The sequence below is a fragment of the Staurois parvus genome, unplaced genomic scaffold (genome assembly GCF_062004578.1).
Source record: "Staurois parvus isolate SC_StPar_1 unplaced genomic scaffold, SC_StPar_1.0 ptg000621l, whole genome shotgun sequence".
Lineage (NCBI taxonomy): Eukaryota > Metazoa > Chordata > Amphibia > Anura > Ranidae > Staurois > Staurois parvus.
Genome location: NW_028318417.1, coordinates 642,501 through 655,536, shown reverse-complemented (window position 1 = coordinate 655,536; position 13,036 = coordinate 642,501). Strand labels below are relative to the sequence as shown.

The 13,036-nt window shown below is 41.1% G+C and overlaps 1 protein-coding gene across 1 annotated transcript in view; it reads left to right on the top strand.

Annotated features, from left to right (window-relative positions):
• LOC149449385 (ephrin type-B receptor 5-like) overlaps positions 1-13,036 on the top strand; it is a 122,424-nt gene that overhangs the window by 45,121 nt on the left and 64,267 nt on the right. The window lies entirely within an intron of this gene.

The following is a 13,036-nucleotide window of genomic DNA, read 5'->3' as shown; positions in this document are numbered from 1 at the left end:
CAATGTAAGAGTCACTTCAACACTGACCAACAATGTAAGGGTCACTACAACACTGACCAACAATGTAAGGGTCACTTCAAAACTGACCAACAATGTAAGGGTTCACTTCTACACTGACAACAATGAAAAAGTCACTTCTACACTGACCAACAATGTAAGGGCCACTTCTACACTGACCAACACTAAAAGGCTCACTTCTACACTGACCAACAATGTAAGAGTCACTTCTACACAGACCAACAATGTAAGGGTCACTTCTACACAGACCAACAATGTAAGGGTCACTTCTACACTGATCAACAATGTAAGAGTCACTTCTACACTGACCAACAATGTAAGGCTCACTTCAACACTGACCAACAATGTAAGGGTCACTTCTACACTGACCAACAATGTAAGAGTCACTTAAACACTGACCAACAATGTAAGAGTCACTTCAACACTGACCAACAATGTAAGGGTCACTACAACACTGACCAACAATGTAAGGGTCACTTCAAAACTGACCAACAATATAAGGGTTCACTTCTACACTGACAACAATGAAAAAGTCACTTCTACACTGACCAACAATGTAAGGGCCACTTCTACACTGACCAACACTAAAAGGCTCACTTCTACACTGACCAACAATGTAAGAGTCACTTCTACACAGACCAACAATGTAAGGGTCACTTCTACACTGACCAACAATGTAAGGGTCACTTCAACACTGACCAACAATGTAAGGGTCACTTCTACACTGACCAACAATGTAAGAGTCACTTCTACACTGACCAACAATGTAAGGGCCACTTCTACACTGACCAACAATGTAAGGGCCACTTGAACACTGACCAACAATGTAAGGGTCACTTCAACACTGACCAATAATGTAAGGGTCACTTCAAAACTGACCAACAATGTAAGGGTTCACTTCTACACTGACAACAATGAAAAAGTCACTTCTACACTGACCAACAATGTAAGGGTCACTTCAACACTTAACAACAATGTAAGGGTCACTTCCACATTGACCAACAATGTAAAAGTCACTTCTACACTGACCAACAATGTACGACTCACTTCTACACTGACCAACAATGTAAGAGTCACTTCTACGCTGACCAACAATGTAAGGCTCACTTCAACACTGACCAACAATGTAAGGGTCACTTCTACACTGACCAACAATGTAAGAGTCACTTCTACACTGACCAACAATGTAAGAGTCACTTAAACACTGACCAACAATATAAGAGTCACTTCAACACTGACCAACAATGTAAGGGTTCACTTCTACACTGACAACAATGAAAAAGTCACTTCTACACTGACCAACAATGTAAGGGCCACTTCTACACTGACCAACACTAAAAGGCTCACTTCTACACTGACCAACAATGTAAGAGTCACTTCTACACAGACCAACAATGTAAGGGTCACTTCTACACAGACCAACAATGTAAGGGTCACTTCTACACTGATCAACAATGTAAGAGTCACTTCTACACTGACCAACAATGTAAGGCTCACTTCAACACTGACCAACAATGTAAGGGTCACTTCTACACTGACCAACAATGTAAGAGTCACTTAAACACTGACCAACAATGTAAGAGTCACTTCAACACTGACCAACAATGTAAGGGTCACTATAACACTGACCAACAATGTAAGGGTCACTTCAAAACTGACCAACAATGTAAGGGTTCACTTCTACACTGACAACAATGAAAAAGTCACTTCTACACTGACCAACAATGTAAGGGCCACTTCTACACTGACCAACACTAAAAGGCTCACTTCTACACTGACCAACAATGTAAGAGTCACTTCTACACAGACCAACAATGTAAGGGTCACTTCTACACTGACCAACAATGTAAGGGTCACTTCAACACTGACCAACAATGTAAGGGTCACATCTACACTGACCAACAATGTAAGAGTCACTTCTACACTGACCAACAATGTAAGGGCCACTTCTACACTGACCAACAATGTAAGGGCCACTTCTACACTGACCAACACTAAAAGGCACACTTCTACACTGACCAACAATGTAAGAGTCACTTCTACACTGACCAATAATGTAAGAGTCACTTCAACACTGACCAACAATGTAAGGGTCACTTCTACACTGACCAACAATGTAAGAGTCACTTCTACACTGACCAACAATGTAAGGGCCACTTCTACACTGACCAACAATGTAAGGGCCTCTTCTACACTGACCAACACTAAAAGGCTCACTTCTACACTGACCAACAATGTAAGAGTCACTTCTACACTGACCAACAATGTAAGGGTCACTTCTACACTGACCAACAATGTAAGGCTCACTTCAACACTGACCAACAATGTAAGGGTCACTTCTACACTGACCAACAATGTAAGAGTCACTTGAACACTGACCAACAATGTAAGAGTCACTTGAACACTGACCAACATTGTAAGGGTCACTTCAACACTGACCAATAATGTAAGGGTCACTTCAAAACTGACCAACAATGTAAGGGTTCACTTCTACACTGACAACAATGAAAAAGTCACTTCTACACTGACCAACAATGTAAGGGTCACTTCAACACTGAACAACAATGTAAGGGTCACTTCCACATTGACCAACAATGTAAAAGGCTCTTCTACACTGACCAACAATGTACGAGTCACTTCTACACTGACCAACAATGTACGAGTCACTTCTACACTGACCAACAATGTAAGAGTCACTTCTACACTGACCAACAATGTAAGGGTCACTTCTACACTGACCAACAATGTAAGAGTCACTTCTACACTGATCAACAATGTAAGGGCCACTTCTACACTGACCAACAATGTACGAGTCACTTCTACACTGACCAACAATGTAAGGCTCACTTCTACACTGACCAACAATGTAAGAGTCACTTCTACACTGATCAACAATGTAAGAGTCACTTTTACACTGACCAACAATGTAAGAGTCACTTCTACACTGACCAACAATGTAAAGATCACTTCTACACTGATCAACAAGGTAAGGGTCACTTCAACACTGATCAACAATGTAAGGGTCACTTCAACACTGATCAACAATGTACGAGTCACTTCTACACTGATCAACAATGTAAGAGTCACTTCTACACTGACCAACAATGTACGAGTCACTTCTACACTGATCAACAAGGTAAGGGTCACTTCAACACTGATCAACAAGGTAAGGGTCACTTCAACACTGATCAACAATGTACGAGTCACTTCTACACTGATCAACAATGTAAGGGTCACTTCAACACTGATCAACAATGTACGAGTCACTTCTACACTGATCAACAATGTAAGGGTCACTTCTACACTGACCAACAATGTAAGGGTCACTTCTACACTGACCAACAATGTAAGGGCCACTTCTACACTGACCAACAATGTAAGGGTCACTTCTACACTGACCAACAATGTAAGAGTCACTTCTACACTGACCAACACTAAAAGGCTCACTTCTACACTGACCAACAATGTAAGAGTCACTTCTACACTGATCAACAATGTAAGGGTCACTTCAACACTGATCAACAATGTACGAGTCACTTCTACACTGATCAACAATGTAAGGGTCACTTCTACACTGACCAACAATGTAAGGGTCACTTCTACACTGACCAACAATGTAAGGGCCACTTCTACACTGACCAACAATGTAAGGGTCACTTCTACACTGACCAACAATGTAAGAGTCACTTCTACACTGACCAACGCTAAAAGGCTCACTTCTACACTGACCAACAATGTAAGAGTCACTTCTACACTGACCAATAATGTAAGAGTCACTTCTACACTGACCAATAATGTAAGAGTCACTTCAACACTGACCAACAATGTAAGGGTCACTTCTACACTGACCAACAATGTAAGAGTCACTTCTACACTGACCAACAATGTAAGAGTCACTTCTACACTGACCAACAATGTAAGGGTCACTTCTACACTGACCAACAATGTAAGGGCCACTTCTACAATGACCAACACTAAAAGGCACACTTCTACACTGACCAACAATGTAAGAGTCACTTCTACACTGACCAACAATGTAAGAGTCACTTCTACACTGACCAATAATGTAAGAGTCACTTCAACACTGATCAACAATGCAAGGGTCACTTCAACACTGATCAACAATGTACGAGTCACTTCTACACTGATCAACAATGTAAGGGTCACTTCTACACTGACCAACAATGTAAGGGTCACTTCTACACTGACCAACAATGTAAGGGCCACTTCTACACTGACCAACAATGTAAGGGTCACTTCTACACTGACCAACAATGTAAGAGTCACTTCTACACTGACCAACACTAAAAGGCTCACTTCTACACTGACCAACAATGTAAGAGTCACTTCTACACTGACCAATAATGTAAGAGTCACTTCAACACTGACCAACAATGTAAGGGTCACTTCTACACTGACCAACAATGTAAGGCTCACTTCTACACTGACCAACAATGTAAGGGCCACTTCTACACTGACCAACAATGTAAGGGCCACTTCTACACTGACCAACACTAAAAGGCTCACTTCTACACTGACCAACAATGTAAGAGTCACTTCTACACTGACCAACAATGTAAGAGTCACTTCTACACTGACCAACAATGTAAGGGTCACTTCTACACTGATCAACAAGGTAAGGGTCACTTCAACACTGATCAACAATGTAAGGGTCACTTCAACACTGATCAACAATGTACGAGTCACTTCTACACTGATCAACAATGTAAGAGTCACTTCTACACTGACCAACAATGTACGAGTCACTTCTACACTGATCAACAAGGTAAGGGTCACTTCAACACTGATCAACAAGGTAAGGGTCACTTCAACACTGATCAACAATGTACGAGTCACTTCTACATTGATCAACAATGTAAGGGTCACTTCAACACTGATCAACAATGTACGAGTCACTTCTACACTGATCAACAATGTAAGGGTCACTTCTACACTGACCAACAATGTAAGGGTCACTTCTACACTGACCAACAATGTAAGGGCCACTTCTACACTGACCAACAATGTAAGGGTCACTTCTACACTGACCAACAATGTAAGAGTCACTTCTACACTGACCAACACTAAAAGGCTCACTTCTACACTGACCAACAATGTAAGAGTCACTTCTACACTGACCAACAATGTAAGAGTCACTTCTACACAGACCAACAATGTAAGGGTCACTTCTACACTAACCAACAATGTAAGGGTCACTTCTACACTGACCAACAATCTAAGAGTCACTTCTACACTGACCAACAATGTAAGGGCCACTTCTACACTGACCAACAATGTAAGGGCCACTTCTACACTGACCAACACTAAAAGGCACACTTCTACACTGACCAACAATGTAAGAGTCACTTCTACACTGACCAACAATGTAAGAGTCACTTCTACACTGACCAATAATGTAAGAGTCACTTCAACACTGACCAACAATGTAAGGGTCACTTCTACACTGACCAACAATGTAAGAGTCACTTCTACACTGACCAACAATGTAAGGGCCACTTCTACACTGACCAACAATGTAAGGGCCCCTTCTACACTGACCAACACTAAAAGGCTCACTTCTACACTGACCAACAATGTAAGAGTCACTTCTACACTGACCAATAATATAAGGTTCACTTCTACACTGACCAACACTAAAAGGCTCACTTCTACACTGACCAACAATGTAAGAGTCACTTCTACACTGACCAACAATGTAAGGGTCACTTTTACACTGACCAACAATGTAAGGCTCACTTCAACACTGACCAACAATGTAAGGCTCACTTCTACACTGACCAACAATGTAAGAGTCACTTCTACACTGACCAACAATGTAAGAGTCACTTCTACACTAACCAACAATGTAAGGGTCACTTCTACACTGATCAACAAGGTAAGGGTCACTTCAACACTGATCAACAATGTACGAGTCACTTCTACACTGATCAACAATGTAAGAGTCACTTCTACACTGACCAACAATGTACGAGTCATTTGTACACTGATCAACAAGGTAAGGGTCACTTCAACACTGATCAACAAGGTAAGGGTCACTTCAACACTGATCAACAATGTACGAGTCACTTCTACACTGATCAACAATGTAAGGGTCACTTCAACACTGATCAACAATGTACGAGTCACTTCTACACTGACCAACAATGTAAGGGCCACTTCTACACTGACCAACAATGTAAGGGTCACTTCTACACTGACCAACAATGTAAGAGTCACTTCTACACTGACCAACACTAAAAGGCTCACTTCTACACTGACCAACAATGTAAGAGTCACTTCTACACTGACCAATAATGTAAGAGTCACTTCTACACTGACCAATAATGTAAGAGTCACTTCAACACTGACCAACAATGTAAGGGTCACTTCTACACTGACCAAAAATGTAAGAGTCACTTCTACACTGACCAACAATGTAAGAGTCACTTCTACACTGACCAACAATGTAAGGGCCACTTCTACACTGACCAACACTAAAAGGCACACTTCTACACTGACCAACAATGTATGAGTCACTTCTACACTGACCAACAATGTAAGAGTCACTTCTACACTGACCAATAATGTAAGAGTCACTTCAACACTGATCAACAATGTAAGGGTCACTTCAACACTGATCAACAATGTACGAGTCACTTCTACACTGATCAACAATGTAAGGGTCACTTCTACACTGACCAACAATGTAAGGGCCACTTCTACACTGACCAACACTAAAAGGCACACTTCTACACTGACCAACAATGTAAGAGTCACTTCTACACTGACCAACAATGTAAGAGTCACTTCTACACTGACCAATAATGTAAGAGTCACTTCAACACTGACCAACAATGTAAGGGTCACTTCTACACTGACCAACAATGTAAGAGTCACTTCTACACTGACCAACAATGTAAGGGCCACTTCTACACTGACCAACAATGTAAGGGCCACATCTACACTGACCAACACTAAAAGGCTCACTTCTACACTGACCAACAATGTAAGAGTCACTTCTACACTGACCAATAATATAAGGTTCACTTCTACACTGACCAACACTAAAAGGCTCACTTCTACACTGACCAACAATGTAAGAGTCACTTCTACACTGACCAACAATGTAAGGGTCACTTTTACACTGACCAACAATGTAAGGCTCACTTCAACACTGACCAACAATGTAAGGCTCACTTCTACACTGACCAACAATGTAAGAGTCACTTCTACACTGACCAACAATGTAAGAGTCACTTCTACACTGACCAACAATGTAAGGGTCACTTCTACACTGATCAACAAGGTAAGGGTCACTTCAACACTGATCAACAATGTAAGGGTCACTTCAACACTGATCAACAATGTACGAGTCACTTCTACACTGATCAACAATGTAAGAGTCACTTCTACACTGACCAACAATGTACGAGTCACTTCTACACTGATCAACAAGGTAAGGGTCACTTCAACACTGATCAACAAGGTAAGGGTCACTTCAACACTGATCAACAATGTACGTGTCACTTCTACACTGATCAACAATGTAAGGGTCACTTCAACACTGATCAACAATGTACGAGTCACTTCTACACTGATCAACAATGTAAGGGTCACTTCTACACTGACCAACAATGTAAGGGTCACTTCTACACTGACCAACAATGTAAGGGCCACTTCTACACTGACCAACAATGTAAGGGTCACTTCTACACTGACCAACAATGTAAGAGTCACTTCTACACTGACCAACACTAAAAGGCTCACTTCTACACTGACCAACAATGTAAGAGTCACTTCTACACTGACCAATAATGTAAGAGTCACTTCTACACTGACCAATAATGTAAGAGTCACTTCAACACTGACCAACAATGTAAAGGTCACTTCTACACTGACCAACAATGTAAGAGTCACTTCTACACTGACCAACAATGTAAGAGTCACTTCTACACTGACCAACAATGTAAGGGCCACTTCTACACTGACCAACACTAAAAGGCACACTTCTACACTGACCAACAATGTATGAGTCACTTCTACACTGACCAACAATGTAAGAGTCACTTCTACACTGACCAATAATGTAAGAGTCACTTCAACACTGATCAACAATGTAAGGGTCACTTCAACACTGATCAACAATGTACGAGTCACTTCTACACTGATCAACAATGTAAGGGTCACTTCTACACTGACCAACAATGTAAGGGCCACTTCTACACTGACCAACAATGTAAGGGTCACTTCTACACTGACCAACAATGTAAGAGTCACTTCTACACTGACCAACACTAAAAGACTCACTTCTACACTGACCAACAATGTAAGAGTCACTTCTACACTGACCAATAATGTAAGAGTCACTTCAACACTGACCAACAATGTAAGGCTCACTTCTACACTGACCAACAATGTAAGGGTCACTTCTACACTGACCAACAATGTAAGGGCCACTTCTACACTGACCAACAATGTAAGGGCCACTTCTACACTGACCAACACTAAAAGGCTCACTTCTACACTGACCAACAATGTAAGAGTCACTTCTACACTGACCAACAATGTAAGAGTCACTTCTACACAGACCAACAATGTAAGGGTCACTTCTACACTAACCAGCAATGTAAGGGTCACTTCTACACTGACCAACAATCTAAGAGTCACTTCTACACTGACCAACAATGTAAGGGCCACTTCTACACTGACCAACAATGTAAGGGCCACTTCTACACTGACCAACACTAAAAGGCACACTTCTACACTGACCAACAATGTAAGAGTCACTTCTACACTGACCAACAATGTAAGAGTCACTTCTACACTGACCAATAATGTAAGAGTCACTTCAACACTGACCAACAATGTAAGGGTCACTTCTACACTGACCAACAATGTAAGAGTCACTTCTACACTGACCAACAATGTAAGGGCCACTTCTACACTGACCAACAATGTAAGGGCCACTTCTACACTGACCAACACTAAAAGGCTCACTTCTACACTGACTAACAATGTAAGAGTCACTTCTACACTGACCAATAATATAAGGTTCACTTCTACACTGACCAACACTAAAAGGCTCACTTCTACACTGACCAACAATGTAAGAGTCACTTCTACACTGACCAACAATGTAAGTGTCACTTTTACACTGACCAACAATGTAAGGCTCACTTCAACACTGACCAACAATGTAAGGGTCACTTCTGCACTGACCAACAATGTAAGGGCCACTTCTACACTGACCAACAATGTAAGGGCCACTTCTACACTGACCAACAATGTAAGGGCCACTTCTACACTGACCAACACTAAAAGGCACACTTCTACACTGACCAACAATGTAAGAGTCACTTCTACACTGACCAACAATGTAAGAGTCACTTCTACACTGACCAATAATGTAAGAGTCACTTCAACACTGACCAATGTAAGGGTCACTTCTACACTGACCAACAATGTAAGAGTCACTTCTACACTGACCAACAATGTAAGAGTCACTTCTACACTGACCAACACTAAAAGGCTCACTTCTACACTGACCAACAATGTAAGAGTCACTTCTACACTGACCAACAATGTAAGAGTCACTTCTACACTGACCAACAATGTAAGGGCCACTTCTACACTGACCAACAATGTAAGGGCCACTTCTACACTGACCAACACTAAAAGGCTCACTTCTACACTGACCAACAATGTAAGAGTCACTTCTACACTGACCAACAATGTAAGAGTCACTTCTACACAGACCAACAATGTAAGGGTCACTTCTACACTGACCAACAATGTAAGGGTCACTTCAACACTGACCAACACCGTAAGGGTCACTTCTACACTGACCAACAATGTAAGAGTCACTTCTACACTGACCAACAATGTAAGGGCCACTTCTACACTGACCAACAATGTAAGGGCCACTTCTACACTGACCAACACTAAAAGGCACACTTCTACACTGACCAACAATGTAACAGTCACTTCTACACTGACCAACAATGTAAGGGTCACTTCAACACTGAACAACAATGTAAGGGTCACTTCCACACTGACCAACAATGTAAAAGTCACTTCTACACTGACCAACAATGTACGAGTCACTTCTACCCTGACAAACAATGTACGAGTCACTTCTACACTGATCAACAATGTAAGGGTCACTTCTACACTGATCAACAATGTAAGGGTCACTTCTACACTGACAAACAATGTAAGGGTCACTTCTACACTGAACAACAATGTAAGAGTCACTTCTACACTGATCAACAATGTAAGAGTCACTTCTACACTGACCAACAATGTAAGAGTCACTTCTACACTGATCAACAATGTAAGAGTCACTTCTACACTGACCAACAATGTAAGAGTCACTTCTACACTGATCAACAATGTAAGAGTCACTTCTACACTGACCAACAATGTAAGAGTCACTTCTACACTGATCAACAAGGTAAGGGTCACTTCTACACTGATCAACAATGTAAGAGTCACTTCTACACTGACCAACAATGTACGAGTCACTTCTACACTGACCAACAATGTAAGAGTCACTTCTACACTGATCAACAAGGTAAGGGTCACTTCAACACTGATCAACAATGTAAGGGTCACTTCAACATTGATCAACAATGTAAGGGCCACTTCTACACTGACCAACAATGTAAGGGCTACTTCTACACTGACCAACAATGTAAGAGTCACTTCTACACTGACCAATAATGTAAGGGCCACTTCTACATTGACCAACACTAAAAGGCTCACTTCTACACTGACCAACAATGTAAGAGTCACTTCTACACTGACCAACAATGTAAGGGTCACTTCTACACTGACCAAGAATGTAAGGCTCACTTCAACACTGACCAACAATGTAAGAGTCACTTCAACACTGACCAACAATGTAAGGGTCACTTCAAAACTGACCAACAATGTAAGGGTTCACTTCTACACTGACAACAATGAAAAAGTCACTTCTACACTGACCAACAATGTAAGGGTCACTTCAACACTGAACAACAATGTAAGGGTCACTTCCACACTGACTAACAATGTAAAAGTCACTTCTACACTGACCAACAATGTACGCGTCACTTCTACACTGACCAACAATGTACGAGTCACTTCTACACTGATCAACAATGTAAGGGTCACTTCTACACTGACCAACAATGTAAGGGTCACTTCTACACTGACCAACAATGTAAGAGTCACTTCTACACTGATTAACAATGTAAGAGTCACTTCTACACTGACCAACAATGTAAGAGTCACTTCTACACTGATCAACAATGTAAGAGTCACTTCTACACTGACCAACAATGTAAGAGTCACTTCTACACTGATCAACAATGTAAGAGTCACTTCTACACTGATCAACAATGTAAGAGTCACTTCTACACTGACCAACAATGTACGAGTCACTTCTACACTGATCAACAATGTAAGAGTCACTTCTACACTGACCAACAATGTACGAGTCACTTCTACACTGATCAACAATGTAAGAGTCACTTCTACACTGACCAACAATGTAAGAGTCACTTCTACACTGATCAACAATGTAAGAGTCACTTCTACACTGACCAACAATGTAAGAGTCACTTCTACACTGACCAACAATGTAAGAGTCACTTCTACACTGACCAACAATGTAAGAGTCACTTCTACACTGATCAACAATGTAAGAGTCACTTCTACACTGATCAACAAGGTAAGGGTCACTTCAACACTGACCAACAATGTAAGAGTCACTTCTACACTGACCAACAATGTACGAGTCCCTTCTACACTGACCAACAATGTACGAGTCACTTCTACACTGATCAACAATGTAAGGGTCACTTCTTCACTGACCAACAATGTAAGGGTCACTTCTACACTGACCAACAATGTAAGAGTCACTTCTACACTGATTAACAATGTAAGAGTCACTTCTACACTGACCAACAATGTAAGAGTCACTTCTACACTGTTCAACAATGTAAGAGTCACTTCTACACTGACCAACAATGTAAGATTCACTTCTACACTGATCAACATTGTAAGAGTCACTTCTACACTGATCAACAATGTAAGAGTCACTTCTACACTGACCAACAATGTACGAGTCACTTCTACACTGATCAACAATGTAAGAGTCACTTCTACACTGACCAACATTGTACGAGTCACTTCTACTCTGATCAACAATGTAAGAGTCACTTCTACACTGACCAACAATGTAAGAGTCACTTCTACACTGATCAACAATGTAAGAGTCACTTCTACACTGACCAACAATGTAAGAGTCACTTCTACACTGACCAACAATGTAAGAGTCACTTCTACACTGACCAACAATGTAAGAATCACTTCTACACTGATCAACAATGTAAGAGTCACTTCTACACTGATCAACAATGTAAGAGTCACTTCTACACTGATCAACAAGGTAAGGGTCACTTCAACACTGATCAACAATGTAAGAGTCACTTCTACACTGAACAACAATGTAAGAGTCACTTCTACACTGATCAACAAGGTAAGGGTCACTTCAACACTGATCAACAATGTAAGAGTCACTTCTACACTGATCAACAATGTAAGAGTCACTTCTACACTGATCAACAAGGTAAGGGTCACTTCAACACTGATCAACAATGTAAGAGTCACTTCTACACTGATCAACAATGTAAGAGTCACTTCTACACTGACCAACAATGTAAGAGTCACTTCTACACTGACCAACAATGTAAGAGTCACTTCTACACTGACCAACAATGTAAGAGTCACTTCTACACTGATCAACAATGTAAGAGTCACTTCTACACTGATCAACAATGTATGAGTCACTTCTACACTGATCAACAAGGTAAGGGTCACTTCAACACTGAACAACAATGTAAGAGTCACTTCTACACTGATCAACAAGGTAAGGGTCACTTCAACACTGATCAACAATGTAAGAGTCACTTCTACACTGATCAACAATGTAAGAGTCACTTCTACACTGATCAACAAGGTAAGGGTCACTTCA